General features: G+C 42.8%; 1 protein-coding gene across 3 annotated transcripts in view; it reads left to right on the plus strand.

The window, feature by feature from the left end:
* Window positions 1-20,579, plus strand: part of CNTN5 (contactin 5) — a 689,184-nt gene that overhangs the window by 193,621 nt on the left and 474,984 nt on the right. The window lies entirely within an intron of this gene.

Genomic DNA, 20,579 nt, shown 5'->3' on the forward strand with positions numbered 1-20,579 from the left:
ATTGCCATTGTGTTGTTAGTGATATGTGCCTGGGAAAGATTGCCCATTAAGATCTTGCGACCCACAACAACAAAAACTTGCTACATGAAAGAAACATGAGGCTTAAAAAAGATAAAACATCAGTATCTTACAAGGGGAAGAATGGGATTTAACAGAAATTGCTGTGGCGATGTATAGGAGACAAACAAAACAACCCAGTTTGCAGGTGCTTGGAAGTAGAAGGGAAAGAAAAGAAAAAGAAAAAGCAACTGCTTTTGAAGGTCCTCCTAAACCTCTTGATATCTTAAAGCTGGTCTTTTATGTGAGAAAAAACACTCTGTAGCTATATCATACTGATTAAAAGGAGTGTTGCTTTTAATCTCTTGTCTTTTATAATTATCCTTGCCACTCTCTGATAAACTTCAAAGCCAAGCTGCAACAGAAACTACTATTGCTACCTCCATTAAGTACTTAGATTGAATTTGTCAATGGTTTTGAGCTACAGGGGAAAAAATGACTCTGGCTGTGGTGTGCACAGCCTGATGGTTTCACTGGGAGAGTAAGTGGGCCTCGGGGCAAAAGCTCAGAAGTAAGTTCTTTGCAAAACAGAAATGGGAGTTGTAAAAATGTCTCCCGCCTTACCTCTTATTTCCTCCTTTGTAAATTATGAGCCTGAGCCATTTTGTAAGTGCAGCTGGTGAAAGATCATGGGTAGAGCATCTGCTTTGCATGCAGAAGGTCCCATGTTCAATTTCCAGATAGGCCTGAGAACATCCCCTGTCTGAAACCCAGAGAGCAACTGCCAGTCACTATATGAGATACTATCAGGGGTAGGCAACCTAAGGCCCGGGGGCCAGATCCAGCCCAATCGCTTTCTAAATCCGGCCCATGGACGGTCTGGGAATCAGTGTGTTTTACATGAGTAGAATGTGTCCTTTTATTTAAAATGCATCTCTGGGTTATTTGTGGGGCCTGTCTGGTGTTTTTACATGTGTAGAATGTGTGCTTTTACTTAAAATGCATCTCTGGGTTATTTGTGGGACATAGGAGTTCGTTCATTTTTTCCCCTTCAAAATATAGTCCGGCCCATGAGGGACGGTGGACTGGCCCATGGCTGAAAAAGGTTGCTGACCTCTGTACTAGATAAACTGATGGCATGACTCAGTTTTATGTTCATTTGTACCCCTCAACAAAGAAGGGTCTGCGTGTCTTTAAAAGAGCCTCATTTTCCCTCTCCTGTCATCAAAGGAACTTACGGGAGCTTTTTGGTCGTGACACCTCAAAAAGCATGTTGTAGAGCTGGAAAGCGTTCAGAAAAGGGCAACTAAAATGAGCAAGTCATTGCTGGCAGGGGTGGGGAATCCAGGAATTGTTATTCAGCTTGGATTTTAGCCCAAGCCAGAGAAGAATTCTAGAGCTATGAAAGCTCACCTGTCATTTGCCAGCATTCATAATTTCTGTTCTGTAAGGCCACTTTTAATGGCAGAGAAAGCAAACCAGGTTTTTGTTGTTGTTGTTGTTGGCACTAGTATCCTGTCATTGACACAAACATTTCATTTCACCTGTTCCATTTGTTTGCCACTTTCCAGCACAATGCAAACACTCTTTTTTTCAAAACATGTTCAGTTCATAAATGGGGTATGGAAGCCAGGTTTGGTTTTTGCTCATTCTACCTGAGCATTCAGAAATCTCTTGAGCAGAGGACCAAACTCTCCTCTCCTTATTCTACATTCATCTACCAGTGTTGGCACCTCTAATTGTGGGTAAATGAGTTGATATAAACCATTTTATACTCCGCCAAGCACTGAAGAAATCATTATTTAGGCTCCTGAGATCTTAGAGCTTAAATAGTTGTGTGTAAAAGAAGCTGCTTTATACTGAATCAGACTATTGGTCCATCTAGCTCACTACTGTCTACATCGACTGACAACAGCCCTTCCCATTAACCAGTGACCAGTTATTCTACAGCATAGGCTTCTATATATTACTTCTACAGGAGGGTCAAGGAAACACAAAACAGTTCATTGTGTGAGCTGCCAGTACTACTGAGAAATCTGGTGTTGCATCCTCAATCGCTCTTATTCAACGTCCTTTCACTGGCGCAAAGGCTGGATTAACAGCTGCTTGGGCAGATGACCTTGATAGATTTATTATGCATCTAGCAGGAATGCTGGTGCTCGAAGCCTCTGGCTTCCTTTCCTCTTCCTGTAAATGAAATGTGGGGATGTTCCCAAACAGAGCCAACTTGGAGTCTCCAAACCAAGCTTGATCATCGACCCCATGGCTGGTAGTTTGCAGCACATGGAAATGTGATTCCTGGGCTGGATTCCAGGTTGCCTTGTTTGAGATGCCCTGGAGATACAGCTGGCTTATAAACAGGAACCATATTTTTTCCCCACTTTAAAAAGGTTCCTATCTCTCTGCCTAAAATTTGCAACCCGTTTGTTCCATGCCTAGGTAGGTGAAGTACAGGAGATAATGATGATGATGGTGATGATATTAGTATTAATAATAATAGCAGCAGCAAATGTTCCCCAGCACAGTAAGAATTAAGAATGTACGAACATTAGAAAAGCCCTGTTGGATTCTCGTCCAAGGCTCATCTGGTCCAGCATTTTGTTCTCACAATGGCCAACCGGATGCTTAGAGCATGCCCATAAGAAGGACCTGAGTGAAACATTCAGACCTGAGTGAAGGGAGAACACAAGCCATTGTGGTTAGAAGCAACTGATAGCCTTATTTACTGTGAATTTGTCTGATCATCTTCTGAAGCCATTTGAGTTGGTAGCCATCGCCAACTCTTGTAGGAACGATTTCTGCAAAACCAGGCCTTAGGAGGAACTGTTGAAGGAGCTGGGTATGTTTAGCCTGGAAAAGAGAAGAGAGGAGGTATGACAGCCATCTTCAGATATCTCAAGGGCTGTCAAATGGAAGATGGAGCAACCTTGTTTTCTCCTGCTGTGGAGCGTAGGACTTGAACCAATGGCTTCAAATTAGAAGAAAGATGATTCTGACTAAAAATCAGGAAGAATTTTCTGGCAGTAAGAAATGTTTGACAGTGGAACAGTCTCCCTCTGGAGGCTGTGGACTCTTCTTCCTTGGAGGTTCTTAAGCAAGAGGTTGGATGGCCGTCTGCCATGGAGAGCCAGTGTGGTGTAGTGGTTAAGAGCGGTAGACTCATAATCTGGTGAACCGAGTTCGATTCCCCACTCCTCCACATGCAGCTGCTGGGTGACCTTGGGCCAGTCACACTTCTCTGAAGTCTCTCAGCCTCACCTCACAGAGTGTTTGTTGTGGGGGAGGAAGGGAAAGGAGAATGTTAACCACTTTGAGACTCCTTCGGGTAGTGATAAAGCGGGATATCAAATCCAAACTCTTCTTCTTCTGCTGCTGAGATTCCTGCATTGCAGGAGGTTGGGCTGCATGACCCTTGGGCTCCCTTCCAACTCAACAATTCTAGGATTCCATAGTTTGGCTTTGTGCAGTGTGAAGGAGCACTTTCCTAGCTGAGCACCTAACATTGCGGTTTTAAACAACTCCCAAGCATTTGGACATTCTAAACCAGGGGTCACTCAATGTATGGCTCCCTGTGCATCTTTCATGTGAACACAGTTCAAAGTGTTGGTGCTGACCTTTAAAGCCCTAAACGGCCTCGGTCCAGTATATCTGAAGGAGCGTCTCCTCCCCCAATTTTTCTGCCCGGACACTGAGGTCCAGCTCCAAGGGCCTTCTGGTGGTTCCCTCACAGCGAGAGGCCAAGTTACAGGGAACCAGGCAGAGGGCCTTCTCGGTAGTGGCGCCCGCCCTGTGGAACGCCCTCCCATCAGATGTCAAAGCGATAAACAACTACCTGACATTCAGAAGACATCTGAAGGCAGCCCTGTTCAGGGAAGTTTTTAATATGTGACATTCTAGTGTACTTTTCGTCTTTGTTGGAAGCCGCCTAGAGTGGCTGGGGAAACCCAGCCAGATGGGCGGTGTACAAATCATAAATTATTATTATTATTATTATTATTATCATCATCATCATCATCATCAATGGCTACTAGCCACAATGGCTAGAGAACACAGGATGTTCGGGTGCAGGGTTTGTTGGGACAGTCTCACACACTGTACCATTAACATTGAAGCTATAATGTCTGCATAGGGAGACTTGCTTCCGAGTAAGCTTGTTTAGGCTCAGACTGCGCAAGTATTGGTTTTATAAGCAAGATCCACAGCTGATTTTTTTGTGGGCTGACCTGAGGGAAAGGGCAGGAAATTTAGAAATTTTTTCATGTTGAGGAGATATTGTACTGGAGAGTCGTTATTTATTTTTATTTATTTAGCTGCCTGATCTATAACCCTTCCCTAGGCAGACTACAAACAAGACAATATTAAAAATACAGCATTCAATAATTAAAATCAGCAATAAGCAATAAAAGACCTGGAAAAGGAACACAGAAAACACCCAAACTTCTTTTGTAACAGAGGCAGCATAACCAGCTGACGATTCTGATTAAAACCATGCTAAGCCACAACAGCCAAAGGTTAGTTCAAAATACAATTAAAAATTATGAGTGGATTTTTTTTTTTTTAAAAAAAAGGCTTTCATTCTGACCTCCTCTGTTTTCTCCTTTATGTAGAATACAAGAGTCCCCTTCAGTCTTTTGGTCCATGCATTCAAATAGGAGTGGGCAACATTTTTCAACACTATATAATGGGACTGCCCACACCACCTTAATTTCTCCACTGGCACAGTGCCAATATATGGACTAGCTGCCATAGGGAGGAGCCAGATTAGAACTGGCAGGCTGGGGGTGGAGCCAGTATGTAAATCAGAAGGCTAGGGATGGATTCTGGGCAGAATCTCGGGCAATGTGGCACCCACCAGAACTTCTGGCTGGAACTCCCATCATCCTCAACCATTGGCCAAACTGTTGGCAGATGAGGAGAGTTGCCATCCCTGTTCTAGGGTGTTAGCAAGGAAACTAGCATAAGCTGGTGAATCCTGGCAGAATCAGGTATTTTTCCCCACTGGACCACAGTTCTGTTTCAGTACTGGATTTGCTTTTGTGTCTCCCTAGACAAACTGATCATGTGTAAAGTTGCCATGCAGCTCCAGGGATGCCTTTTGCCTTTTCCCTGCCTAGGCCAGTGTGCAGATGTGACTGTAACCAGGCAACTATCACCTGGCTTCAGTTCTCTATGCATATTCCCCAGAGTATACTACTTTAAGGGTGGTTTTTTAAAATTCTTTTTTGGTGGGGCTGCCCTTTCAGGTGCTTTGGAAACTCCAATTAGTGCAAAACACAGCTGCTGTATTGCTAACTGGGACTGGGTGTTATGGTCATATCATGTGGGTGCTTTGTCAAGGGAACTGGCTCCCAGCCCATTTCTGGGCTCGGTTCAAAGAGTGGTTTTTGACTTTTAATGCACTTCATGGCTGAGGACTCAGAAATTTACCAGGGTATCTTCTCTGGCTTCTCTAGCCCTCTGGCCAGAATGGAAAGGGCCTCCCCAGTGGTGGCACCCAGGTTGTGGAATGTTCTCCCTGCTGAGTCTCACCTAAACCTTACTTTTCTTGTTCTGTTATGAGAAACTAGCCTGCTCCCCTTTTGAGTGTTTCTCTCTGTCCTGCTCTGGAAACACTCCTGCAGATGCCCTTTGTGGCGTTCATACAGAGTCCCCAGTCATTTCAGACTATTGACTTGTACACCACTGCTTTATTCTTCCGCTGCCATCAACCAGGTTTCTTCTGGTGAAATACTGAGTCTCAGTCAGGTTGCAAAGTCAACAACAAAGATTAAAGTTTATTGAAGAACAAACAAGTTTTAAACATATTCAGAACGGTTTCTCAAATGCCCGCCCTTAACTAGATGTGGCACAATCTCACACTGTCACACTCTTCTCTCTCCCTGTTCTATCCCTGTCTCTCACTCTAGCTGTCACAACTGCCATGTTTGTCTTGCTGGCTCTGTCTGACTCTCACTTCTCTATCTCCCCATGGTAAAACCCTGGGATGAGCCTCAAAACCAGGTAGGCTCTGCCTCTGAGCTTTCTCATTGGTCAATCTACATTAACCATTCCTACCCCCCTGTACAAACAAAATCACAAGGAATGGGCAAACACTACACCAATGCTCTGCCAGCGTACGTTATGGTAAGGCTCACAACCACCCTATTTTCCATTCCTCTGAGGAGGCCAAGAGTGTGGTCCTAGAAAGAAGAAGCTAACATAAAACAAGCTGGTGTGCCTTAAGCTGAGATAAAGTTACAGCAGATCCAAACTCCACTCAGGAACAAGGCTGAACCAGCCTAAAAATATCAGAGGGGGGAAAAACACCTTTAAAATTTGATTACCTTTTTGCCAGGTCACGTGACTGAGCTAAACAGAGTTAGGTTCCAACTTAAGCCCTGCCTGCCCAGACTAATAATAATAATAATAATAATAATAATAATAATAATAGTAATTTTTATTTATACCCCGCCCTCCCCAGCCAAGACTGGGCTCAGGGTAGTTAACACCAAATATAAAAACAATTGATTGAAATACAGCTTAAAAAACAAGATTAAAATACAACATTAAAACATTAAAGAATGCCCCCTTTTTTTGGACTTACACCAGTCTTGGTCAGACTTGATGGGATTTGGGAGTTCAATGACCTCTGGAGGGCCTCCGGGACTTTTCAGAAGCATCTGATTACCTTAGGGTTACCATATTTCAAAAAAGTGAAAATCTGGACAAAAAAGTTGTTGATCCAGACAAGAAGGTTGTTGTTTGCTAAATCTCAAAAATTTGCCGAAATCTACCTGTGGCAACCCTTTATTGGCCAGGAAGCTGGTCTAGGACTCTTCCTATGTCCTTAGCACTTCTGAGTAGAGTTAGCTAATGCGAAATATAGAAACAAGCTTTTTCTCAGCATATTATCTAAGGAATTTAGGAAGAAACAAGCATTTTGAAAGGACTGGAGAAAGTGATCTGTGGAAAGTAATGATGCAGCTTGTCGGTCATGTGCTATGGGTGTCGTCTGCCTCACCAAACACTGGATATCCACTTTGCGACAGGTGAAGAAACACTCTCTGAAGTGAGCCCTGGAACTGGGCTTGTTACTCAGTTTGAAGGCCTGAAGCAAACATTTTGATGTGAACATTTTGAGGTTTTGTGCAAGAGATACCTTCAGGGATGTTAAGGGCAGGAAAAAATGTTGAGGACTAACGACAACAACAAAATCCCATAGGGCTTCTGCTCCTCAATATTGTCCATCTTAATCCATAAGGTTGAGCATATTGTTTCTTCATTACAGGCTTTGGCTGTTCAATGGAACCTGCAGTTGGAAATACTGTATTTGACAAATTGCAACTGACTAATACACAAGCATCATTAATTGCACAAAAGGCTTTTAAAAAAATAGCGACAAAGGATTGGTCCCCACTGAGTTTCCTTTTTTCATTTTAGTAACAGTAGACATTATTATATGTAGCAGCAGGAGGCATGATTATCTCCGAGAGAAGTGTGATTTTCCCTAATTAATGATATCCCTTTCAGTGATATCTTGCTTTTTTTTAAAAAATGGCTTGTTTACACAATTGCGATTCAGTGGTTAATATCTTAAGGCTGGTCTGGAAAAGACTTGGGGGAATGATGGGGGCATGGCTCTTGTGGGACTCTGTATGGATGGCTACCAGCCATGACAGTTAGGCTCTGCAATGCTTCTGATTACCAGTTGCTGGAAACTACAGCAGGGGAATAGTGCTCTTGTGCTTGAGTCCTGCTTGCCACTGGCAGATGTTTGGCCACTGCATGAGCAGCATGCTGAACTAGATGGGCCACTGCTCTGATCCAGCAAGCTCTTCTTCTATTCTTATTTATGAATACATCTCCTTTGAAATTTCCATCAGGAAACACAGAAGAACTTATGTTGAAAATTGCTCACTGCTGGTTCCTTGGAAAAGGTTGTGCATCAGTGAAACCTATTCAGACCAGGATCGTGGGTAATCTAGAGACAAGGAATCATACTGTAGTCATAGATTATTTTGCTTCCTACTCCTTAAGTCCCAGTTTTGCCCTTGCAGAACTCAGCAAAGAGGAGCTGAGGTCAAACCTATAATTGGTTGGCTCCATCTGCTACCTGGCTTCCACCCTATCAGTTCCAGTGGGCACCACTCACAACAAGGTGCCCTTTTCGAATAAAGCTGGTCCTTGTTTAACTTCCACTAGGCTGTACTGAGGGAGGCGGGTGGTGCTGTGGGTTAAACCACAGAGCCTAGGACTTGCCGATCAGAAGGTCGGCGGTTCGAATCCCCGCGACAGGGTCAGCTCCCGTTGCTCGGTCCCAGCTCCTGCCAACCTAGCAGTTCGAAAGCACGTCAAAGTGCAAGTAGATAAATAGGTACTGCTCCGGCGGGAAGGTAAACGGCATTTCCGTGCGCTGCTCTGGTTCGCCAGAAGCGGCTTAGTCATGCTGGCCACATGACCCGGAAGCTGTACGCCGGCTCCCTTGGCCAATAAAGCGAGAGTCGTCTGCGACTGGACCTAATGGTCAGAGGTCCCTTTACCTTTACCTTTAGGCTGTACTGACTTAGAGAAAATGCTTATCTTATCCCTCTATCTTATGTATGTGTATATAAGATACATGACAAGTATTTTGCTTGTTAGATGCAGGATTTATTAGATCTTAGGTCCGGGGTTCCCTGAATGGTTAAATAAAACAGGCTGTAGTTCTGGTGCTGCTCACACAGTGAGACTTCCTTTTCTTCTCCTATCCCTGCATGCCCCCCCCATTTGCTCCAGCCCCCCCACCCCAAGCTGCTCCAGGGAGTCAGACAGATTTGATAATGCACAGGGGCAGGAGAGGGGGGAAAGTTCCACAAGTGAAAATATGTTGCATGAGTTGAATGGCATTCTTGAGTCATTCTTAGAACACACCCACTGAAATCAATGAGTATCTGGTCTCCTTGATTTCAATGCATCTACCCTCTTAGTTTCAGTGGATCTACTATCTTAGCCCAACCCAATATTCTGTGTATGTTCCTCTCATGAAAATCACTCGCATTAATATGTAAATGAGAGCCAAGTGATTATTCATAATTAGGCAGCTTGATGACTGTAAGTAATTGTTGGGTATTCATCAGCACTTTGTAAGATTATATTATCATTAAAGCATATTTACACTGTATTTGAATATGCTTAGTGAAATTTCACTGCAAGTCATTCTCAGTGCTTGTTAGAAGTCAAACATTCGAGGAAGTTCTGTGTTACTGTGACGTTCTAGCTAATTGCAAACCACGCTGTACTTTCTTAGAAATAGAGATGGTTGGATCAATCTATTTCCAGTCCAAGACAGGTTTGCATGTTCATACATCTGTTCCATCCCATTTCCACATCAATCTGCAGTTGTTTTATAATGTACATGAACATTCACATTAATATATATTTTTTAAAAAACAATTTCTTTTATTTCAAAATACGTATTTTCTCTCCACTTACAGAATTTAAGTTTTTAAACTTTTTTTTGAATGTCAGGAAGTGTGAAAGCTGGTAGATAATTGAATTCTGACCTGCAGATTCATCTTGGAAGTGCAGATCACTTCAAATCATGTTGAAATTCCAGCAGACTTACTTCCTTAAGTATCCCAATCTCAAATGACCAAGACCAAATAAACCAAATATAAACTGATTTTCTCTATTTTTTAGAAGCACAAAAGTGAAGCTGGTACTCTTAGGGGTCCATTCCCCTAAATGTTGCAAGAGGCAGTTCTTATTCAGCTGTGTCTGTATATAGCAGCAGGCCTATATAGATTGATAAAAACTAATACAGTGGTACCTCGCAAGACGAAATTAATTCGTTCTGCGAGTTTTTTCGCCTTGCGATTTTTTTCGTCTTGCGAAGCACAGATTTTGGAAAAGCTTCAAAAATCACCAAAGTCTTCAAAAACCTCAAAAAAGGCTACCACACCGCATGCTCTGAGTTGCTCCTCGAAGTCAAGTCGCAACTGCACCCCCTGAATGCACGGTTTCAAGAAAAAGGAAACAAACTTGCAAGACAAAGGAAACAAACTTGCAAGACGTTTTCGTCTTGTGAAGCAAGCCCATAGGGAAATCCGTCTTGCGAAGCAACTCAAAAAACGAAAAACTCTTTCGTCTTGTGAGCTTTTCATCTTACGAGGCATTCGTCTTGCGAGGTACCACTGTAATAGGAACAAGAGAAGTTGCCTTGTACTGAGTCACATCATTACTCTATATAGCTCAGTATTGTCTACACAAACTGGCAGTGACTCTTCAGGATGAAAGACAGAAGAAATTTCCAACCCTACCTGGAGCTCCCATGATTGAACTTCAGAACTTCTGTATGCAAAGCAGATGTTCTACCATTGAACTAGGGCATTTCCCCATTTGAGTCAAACCACTGGTCCATCTAGCTCAGTATTATCACTTGTATATCACTTAGAATAATAGAACTGTCGAGTTGGAAGGAACCCCAAAGGTCATCGAGTCCAGCCCCCTGCAATACAGGAATCTCAGCTTAAGCATCCATGACAGATGGCCATCCAACCTCTGCTTAAAAACCTCCAAGGAAGGAGCGTCCACAACCACCTTAGGGAGACCGTTCCACTGTCAAACTGCTCTTACTGTCAGAAAGTTCTTCCTGATGTTTAGTTGACAGTGAGTCATTGATGGGTCTTTCTTAGGCTGTGTGTGTGTATACTAGAAAACAACATAGACAGCATCACAGAAGCATAGAATTGTAAAGTTGGAAGGGACACCGAGGGTCATCTAATCCAACCCCCTGCAATGCAGGAATCTCAGCTGAAGCATCCAGGACAGATGGACACCCAACCTTTGCTTAAAAACCCCCAAGGAAGGAGAGTCCACAACCTACCGAGGGAGACCGTTCCACTGCCAAACAGCTCTTACTGTCAGAAAGTTCTTCCTGATGTTTAGTTGAATTCTCCTTTCTTGTAACTTGAAGTCCTTTTATCAAGTCCTAGCAGAGCAGGAGAAAACAAGCTTGTTCCTTCCTCCATTTGACAGCCCTTAAGATATTTGAAGATGGCTATCATATCCCCTCTCCGTCTCCTCTTTCCCAGGCTAAACATACCCAACTCCATCAACTGTTCCTGATATGCCAAATTGTCTTTTAAGTAGTTTACCACCATAACATCAACCCACAATTAAGTTACACAATAACAGCAAAACAGCTTCAATTGAAATATGCATTAAAACAAACCATTTCAAAAGTGAAACAACTAAAAACAGTTTAAAAACAGGTAAAGCATAATCTCAGTTCAGAGGAAAGCTTGCCTGAACAGGTGTTTTCAGGAGCTGGACAAATCCCAACATTGGTGGGGCTTTTCATATTTCGGCAGGGAGAGTGTTCCACAATACTGATGCCACCAGTGGAAAAGCCCGCCTCCATGTTACCACAAGCCAATAATCATCCAGTCATGGCAGAACTAACTAGGTTCCATTGGTTAATCAAAGTGCCCATATTTTCAACACCAACTGGAAGCAGTTGTACTGGGTTTCTGAAAGGAGTTTCCCCTTTGGAGATGCTGGAGACTGAACTTAGGCATGTGCCTCACAATCTAACATTCTCCATACAAAATGCTTTCTCCAGTCTGTTGCTAGAATACATCTACAGCCAGAATAATTAATAGCCAGCCACAAATTTAAGCAAAATTCACTCATTTACCTCTGTAAAACTTTGATTCCTCCCTGCATTCTTTTTAAAAGAAAACCCCTGCTGCTTTGGCAAATGGATTACCCCAGTTCCTTTAGCATAATGTACCATATAATAATTCACAGCTGTCTTTCCTTTTACAGTTGCACACAAAATCTAAAAAAAAAAACACCCCACGTTTGTAGGTTTTTCAAAATGATCAATTAAAATGCGACTATTAAAGCAAGCGTTTTGTTGAAAATAGACTTTGGTCTCATGAAAAGGTTTACGGCTTTCAAACCGCCAACTTTTAAAATGAGTTTACTTTGCAACACCAGTACCTTAAAAAAAAAAAGGAAAGGAAGGGGGGTAGTTCTTTAAACAGTGAAGTGTTGTTCAGAGTGTAATAAATGAGCAGGTGGCAAAGGAAAGCGTGTTGACTGAGTGTAGTGGATTTATACTGAGGCTAACAACGCCTTTTATTGATAATCTCCCACCATCTGTTCTCATGATTTATTCATACTAGGAGACCAAAAGGGGGGGGGGGAGGCAGGTGAGGAAAGGGGATGCAAATAAATGGCAGGGTATATATTAGGAATCGGGTGATTATCCTGATTGTGGAAGCAGGACCAATGCTACAGTTAATGCTAGAGCAATTGCAGTCTTTGATGTGCTGGAATTGCAAAGACCTTCTCCAACCAGATTTGGCCAAATGTGCTTATGTGCATCCACTGACAGCAGGTGTTTCCCTGTGGGGGAAATTCCAAAGGGTAGCTGCTACAATGCTAAAGGTCCAAATCCTATATTGTATGGGCAGTGGCAGCACTAGAAAGCAAAATGCACAGAAAAGACAAGTTACGTCCCATATTAAGATATATGAAAGAAAAATAACAGCATCTGTTAATAACCTGAGTCCAGTAATGGGGGGGAGAGCTCCTTGTTCCGGGGGGCACTTTATCCCACTCCCCCTCTTGCACTACTGTCACTTATGGAATTGAGATTTTGATAAGATGGCATCTTGCAAGAGGCCCTCTCCTGCAGAGTACAGGGGTACCTCTCCTGCATTTTAGCTGCCATTATGAATCATGTCCGCCATCTTAAAACTGGTGGGCATCACTTTCCCAAACAAGGATCAGAGACATCTGTATGGATTTCATTCCACTGCCCTAGAGGGTTGCCAAGAGCACAACGTCACAAATGGGGAAATGCGATGCTGCCAAAATGTGGAAGATAGGGCACACAGATTTGCATAAAATCTCGTTATGCTAATTTACATGCATGGAAGAACATTTGGAAATGATTATTATAATTTAACTAGAAATACTCTACATCTCACCATTATGCAGAAGGCTGTGACTGGCTCACCCGTGGGCTTGCTCAGTCTGCTGTCCAGGTGCTAAAGATTGATGGGCAATTTCAAGGCCCCTTTAGCTCTCCCTTCTAAGGGTTATTTATCTTTCAACTGGGCTTGGACTGGATAGGCTACAAAAAAGGGATGGCTTCAAAGAGAGGATACATGGCCTCCTATGCCATGCGTGTCTGTGTTCTTTTTCCAAATCCTTTGTAGGGGAAGTGACATAGGAAAATAATACAGGCTCACAAATTAAGGCTGCAAGCTTCTTCTTTTTTTACCTGGGAGTGAGGATCATGGCCACAGGGCCCATCACCTCCTGGAAAATAGAAGGGGAAGAAATGGAGGCAGTGAGAGATTTTACTTTCTTGGGCTCCATGATCACTGCAGATGGTGACAGCAGCCACGAAATTAAAAGACGCCTGCTCCTTGGGAGAAAGGCAATGGCAAACCTAGACAGCATCTTAAAAAGCAGAGACATCACCTTGCTAACAAAGGTCTGTATAGTTAAAGCCATGGTTTTTCCAGTAGTGATGTATGGAAGTGAGAGCTGGACCATAAAGAAGGTTGATTGCCGAAGAATTGATGCTTTTGAGTTATGGTGCTGGAGGAGACTCTTGAGAGTCCCATGGACTGCAAGAAGATCAAGTGCATCCATTCTTAAGGAAATTAGCCCTGAGTGCTCACTGGAAGGACAGATCCTGAAGCTGAGGCTCCAATGCTTTGGCCTCCTCATGAGAAGAGAAGACTCCCTGGAAAAGACCCTGATGTTGGGAAAGATGGAGGGCACAAGGAGAAGGGGATGACGGAGGACGAGATGTTGGACAGTGTTCTTGAAGCTACCAGCATGAGTTTCACCAAAATGCGGGAGGCAGTGTAAGACAGGAGTGCCTGGCATGCTCTGGTCCATGGGGTCACAAAGAGCAGGACACGACTAAACGACAAAACAACAAGCCTCATTGCACTCAATGAAATTTACTATTGAGTAAGCATGTATAGGGCTTAATCAGTTACAGTGCAAAAAGGGATGCTTGATTGCACCACAATTCCTTTTCATGCTGTGATTTAATCAATGAACATGTGTGCTCGTGCATGCACATTAATAATTTGCAAGGGAAAACGAAGATGTCAACTGACAATTGTGGCAAACAGTGTGCATAGTTTGGCAAAAGGGGACCTGAGTGTGGTGTGTTAATGTGCAGAGGAAACGGGACAGTAACAGAATGGAGGAAATCCACAGTATTTTTTTGCAGAATTGGGATGGAGCTTAAACAACAACAACTCGGCTTATAATACTCTTCTTGTGGTTACTATTATTTCCCTATTCAACTCTGGGTTTTATCCTTCTCTGATAAATGTTTTGAAACCTACCCAAATTTATGAAAGCCTTCCTTCCTTTGAACCAAGGGATTTAAAATTGGTTTATTCTTAAAGAGCTTTGACACTTATTATAGGAAGCGATTTATAAACAGAGATAAATAAATATGTAAAAATTCCTTTGGAGGGTTGGGGAAAAAATCCAGAACAGATTTAGAGGGTGCACAGCAAGAGGAGAGGGCAGGGAAATTCCATTGCCAAGCCAGAAATCCTTGAATTAGCAGAACTACTTCACTGGATACCACTAGAAATGTTTCAAATTTTGCACCCGTTTTAACACCCAAATCACTGAAGCACCTTGGAGCTCCTCAGAGGTCCCCATTTCAGTTCAGCTTGCTTCAGAGAGATCCCACTTCAGCTTAGGACCATCCCGGAATCTGTTCTAAGCAGTCCATCTTTGGTTCTCAATTTAAATCACAAATTCAATAACTGACAACTTGCTGCCCTTTTATGGCACACAGTATCTGCTTCCTCCCCCTGCCTAATGGTAGAGCTGGCCTTGATGATTTCTAAAATGCTCAAACAAGCAAAAAAAACCAAAGTAGAAACTTTGAAAAGCATGCATACACAATCAAAATCCAATAAATCCAATCATTAGTCGTCCCCGTCCCCCGCTCTCTTTTAGTAAAGCTTGTGAAATCAGATACTAATAAATAAGTGTGCAAAAATGAAAGGTTTTTGTGTGGCTAATTTTATTTGTCATCTTCCACATACCAATTTAGAGGGCTGCGGGACTCCTTCATTTTTATTGCTTGAAAATTCCTTAGCCAGAGGCACTGATATCCACAAGCTGCTTCAGCCGCAGTTGGGCTATCATTATTCAATGCACTAGCAGCTCCTTATTTGAATCAATAGGGGGCCAAAGGGTCTTGACAGGCTTTATTTTTTTAAAAATATTGATCTTGATGACCAAGCTGGTACCCTGGAGTCTAACCATTGATTTCTTTCCTTTCTTTCCTTCTTTTTAGAGAGAGAAAGTACTTGCGCTAACGGCCAGATATCTGCTGTTAAATATATCAGGCCTTGTAATTAAAGAAAATGGCAACCTGTCATTTAAACACACACACACACACATGACTGGCAAGCCCAGATAATTTCATACACATCTAATAAATGTCTGCACAGCCCTGCTCACAGTTCATAAAAACTTAATTTGTTTTGATTGCTACCTTTTGAGTTCTAGGGTTCCTGGTCTTTGGCTTCATGCTTGTGGTATGCAGGTGTGGGTCTAAAATCTTAGCCCCCAAATCAATGCTATGTGTCATTTTCTTAAGACTTATCCCTGGGTTACTTCATCATTTTAAATAGACTGATACATTCATGAATAGCAGTCAAATGAAATGCACCGGACAATCAAATAAACACTTTGGGTCTTCTGCTGTTCTTTGTTGTTGTTGTTGTTTAGTCGTTTAGTCGTGTCCTGCTCTTCGTGACCCCATGGACCAGAGCACGCCAGGCACTCCTGTCTTCCACTGCCTCCCGCATTTTGGTCAAACTCATGCTGGTAGCTTCAAGAACGCTGTCCAACATCTCATCCTCCGTCATCCCCTTCTCCTTGTGCCCTCCATCTTTCCCAACATCAGGGTCTTTTCCAGGGAGTCTTCTCTTCTCATGAGGTGCCCAAAGTATTGCAGCCTCAGCTTCAGGATCTGTCCTTCCAGTGAGCACTCAGGGCTGATTTCCTTCACAATGGAGGGGTTTGATCTTCTTGCATGAATCTCCTCCAGCACCATAATTCAAAAGCATCAATTCTTCAGTGATCAGCCTTCTTTATGGTCCAGCTCTCATTTCCATACATCACTACTGGGAAAACCATAGCTTTAACTATACGGACCTTTGTTGGCAAGGTGATGTCTCTGCTTTTTAAGATGCTGTCTAGGTTTGTCATTGCTTTTCTCCTAAGAAGCAGACGTCTTTTAATTTCGTGGCTGCTGTCACCATCTGCAGTGATCATGGAGCCCAAGAAAGTAAAATCTCTCACTGCCTCCATTTCTTCCCCTTCTATCTATTCTGCTGTTCTGTTCAGAGAATAAGCCAAGGCGAGTGATGGAAAGGGTTATCCGAGAAACATATGGGTTGGGTCCTTATGGAGTCCTCTCCCAAAATGGCCTGAGTATTCGGCAGTTTCATTCCTTCTTCAGACACAAAATGAATGGAAACTAGGGCTGTGCACCTGATTTGGCCAAGGCCCGAATCACAAACTGAATCAGGTGGATCCAGGCTTGAGCCAAGTCAGATTGAGACAGTCTTCGATAACCGTTAGCCTCACCCTCTGAATTGGTGGGACAAGATCTGAGTCAGTCTTGCCCCAGATTGGTGGGGAGGAGAGAGATGTTAACAGCCCTAAAAACTGACTCAGCTTGGACTGACCCTTAGCCAATCTCATGCTTTGAGAGGACAATACGTCCAGTGCAGCCATAGCAGCTGCCAAGCATAAAGTCTGAATATGTCTTCCACTCATCACCGTCATTTATGTGGTTACCAGGAGGAAATCGATCAGCTCATTATGACACAGTTTAGAGTCCAAAACTCAGGCAAAGGAAGGAGACTTTGTTAGGATGTATTTGGTGATATTTGAGCTGATTGAAGAACATGCCAATTTGAGATTTAACCATGCATTGCCTGGTTTCAAGTTTCCAATGCATCCTTAATAATGAGAAACATCTTTTTAAAAATAAAGAAGTGGCAATTTTCAAGGTACTGGAGCCTGCATATACCGTAATACCACATAGTAAAAAGCACACAGCTTTGCCATGCAGAATTCAACGCCCAATTAAGGCTGAGTGATTGTCCATTAGATTTGTTTGTTTGGGGTTCAATTTCCTGGGTTTTTAAAATTGAAGGGCTCATTTGTTATGTGGGCTTAATTGTATATAAACTCTTGGTATTAATATTAAATCAAGCCCACTTTACTGATCGATGAATGGCAATTGAGTTCCTGCAGATTGGCTTCACCATTGTGTTTGCTGCAGGCTAGCCTTCCTTCCCCAACATGGTGCTCTCAGTGTATCTGAAGAAGTGTGCATGCACACGAAAGCTCATACCAAGAACTGACTTAGTTGGTCTTTAAGGTGCTACTGGAAGGAATTTGTTTTGTTTTGACTATGGCAGACCAACACGGCTACCTATCTGTAAATGGTGCTCTCAAGACATTTTGGGCAACTACTCCTGTTGCAATGTGCCACGATGCAATGTAGGAAAACAACCATTAAGGGACTTCCCTCATTCTGAGCCTTGTGTTTCTGTGAGCCAGCAGACATCCAGAAGAATGCTCCATCTGAAATTAGTAAATCATGATCGCCTGTGTTATCAACTGCCTGAATCTTTCATTTCCATTATGCTACAGCTGCTATCAACCCTAACCAGCACAGCCAACGATTAGGGATGGTGTGAATTTTATTCCAGCAACATGTGGAGGGCCAAAAGTTGCATGGACCTGTGCTATGCAGCAATGGGAAGTATGGTTTTATGTTGGTAGTAAAGTGGTACCTGGGGTTAAGAACTTAATTTGTTCCGGAGGTCCGTACTGAATCTGAAACTGTTCTTAACCTGGAGCACCACTTTAGCTAATGGGGCCTCCCGCTGCTGCCGTGCAGCCAGAGCACGATTTCTGTTCCCATCCTGAAGCAAAGTTCTTAACCTGAAGCACTATTTCTGGGTTAGTGGAGCGTGTAACCTGAAGCATATGTAACCCGAGGTACCACTGCATGCGGTGTGTAAAGGATTAAAAAGGAGATTGACTTCCACTAATGTTCCTCAGTGGGTTTCTGCCCTCTAATAGATCAGATGTGTGTATGCCAACTTCAGAGCTGGTTCTGATAATCATCTGCTTAATAAAGCAACTGTTCGGCTATCCTTTTGGATTCTGCTGTGTTGGGTGGTTAAATGGAAGGTGTGTAAACACGTGAGTGGAGGCACGAGAGACCCGCTTAAGAATATTACAATTGTAGTGTTCCAGTTTATGTTTGCTTTCAGACCAAATCCAATTACACATGGCAAATTTCGATTATTTATGTTTACTGCTGAGGTTGAGAGAAATCCTTGCAGTACCCACCATAAAATTAAACTTTTTGAACTATTCAGTTCATGAACACTCTATTAAACAGCATTTACAACTACAGAGGTTAAGCCTCATGGCAGAGGCTTAATCATTTTTTGCACATTAGCACACCATGTTAACAAATGGATGGCATTAAACATGAATTAAAGTCACTTTTCTTGCAGAAACAAACAAAAAATGCCTGCAAAGCCCTTGAGCAAGTCAGACCATTTTAGTCATCATTAGCATATATATAATATTATTTGTCTTGGTATCAGATGTCTAACTGGTTTACACTTCCTGAAGGGAGGACTGAAATCTGTCTTTTGAAATTTTCCTATTATTGTGGCTATTATTTGCATTTTGCATTGCAAGGTGGCACAAAGACACAAATATAGCTAAACTGGTATATGGATTGGAATATACTTCAGACTCTGCTTATTACGTTAGTGCTCACTCACATGATATATTAAGTGCAGGTAGTTCAACATGGGCTTCACTCCTATACCCGAGCATCCAGAGAACAGAGCATGGATCATTTCTTGCACTGTAACTAGAGCCTGTGGCAGATTTTGCCTGTGAACATTTTCAGGGCAAAGGGGAGCTTTGGAGAGTTCCTGGAATGTTGCCAACAAATCTCATAAGCTTGTTTTGCTTGCAGCTATTTATTGCTGCCATTTCCACTTTTTGCTGCTGTTTCACCCTGACCCCACCCAACTTTTTTCTTTCCCCAAGTAATCCACCAACCAGAAACTGAGAACTGAACTCAGTAATGTAACGTCTAGCCTAGTAGTGTACATCTAGCCATGTACATCTAGTAATGTAGTCATCTAGCCTGTCCAATCTGCCTATGCTGATGTCAGAAAGCCACTTCATGCCCTCACTCTGAATGATCCGCCATGGATATAATCAGATTTGGCAACATTTGAAAGACAATTTAGTGTGAAGGGCAATGCTTTCTGCACTCATTATGAATTGGAAAATCCTTCCACTACTTTTAAGGGGAGGGGGAAACCCCATGTCCAACCCCATGGTTAAAAAAACGGGGCTGCTTTTGCCAGTTGTGAAAATCCTTGTTAATATTTTTATTTTTTAAAAAATTCTATACTGCCCTTCATCTGAGAACCACAGGGAGATTTGCAATATAAAAACAGAAAACTACACAACATAGTAACATATAACAACTCCCAGACAGTATTTAAATTGTATGGCCCCAAAATATCCAGACAGTTCAGATCGAGTGAGGCTCTTCTATAGCTATCCAGGGTAATTTGACTGTTTGTTCTTCCTTCGATCCCTGACATGCAATTTACTCCCGTGGAAAGAAGATGTTGAGCTCCACAAAGAAGCCTAGGCAAGAACAACCTGAAAGGTCTTCATTGGCTCCCAGTATGTTTCCAAGCACAATTCAAAGTGTTGGTGCTGACCTTTAAAGCCCTAAATGGCCTCAGTCCTGTATATCTGAAGGAGCGTCTCCACCCCCATCATTCAGCCCAGACACTGAGGTCCAGTGCCGAGGGCCTTTTGGTGGTTCCCTCCCTGCGAGGTTACAGGAAACCAGGCAGAGGGCCTTCTCGGTAATGGCACCTGCCCTCTGGAATGCCCTCCCCAGCAGATGTCAAGGCAATAAGCAACTATTCTACTTTTAAAAGACAACTGAAGGCGGCCCTGTTTAGGGAACTTTTTAATGTCTGACGCTGTATTGTTTTTAATATTCAGTTGGTAGCCACCCAGAGTGGCTGGGGAAACCCAGCCAGATGGGTGGGGTATAAATAAAATAAATCATCATCATCACCACCATCATCATCTAAGGTAACCAGCCTCATATATCCAGCCTGCTTGAGTCTAATTAATGCACGAAGGGGTTAATGTCATAGAGTAAGCTGTCCTGCCAGGCTTAGCCTATGTCACTTCCCCCTTGGGAGGAAATGGGCAACCAAGCCTTTTGTTGTACTCAGTCTGCATTTGTATTTGATGTGTGAGGAGCTCTGAGTGGCTCCCTCAAGCTGCATGGCTTTGACTGGCCTTTTTTGCTTCAGACAAGTGGGATTCTTTATGATTCACTAGAAAGGACACCTTTTGAAGGTGTTACACACTATATATCCATGATTTTCTTTGCTGCATCTTTTAACCATGTCAAATCTCTGCTGGGGTTCTCTTGCCAAAGAGAACTTGCTCCCAAACGTAGGTCT

This window comes from Podarcis erhardii (assembly GCF_964252035.2).
Source record: "Podarcis erhardii genome assembly, chromosome: 4".
NCBI classification, from domain to species: domain Eukaryota; kingdom Metazoa; phylum Chordata; class Lepidosauria; order Squamata; family Lacertidae; genus Podarcis; species Podarcis erhardii.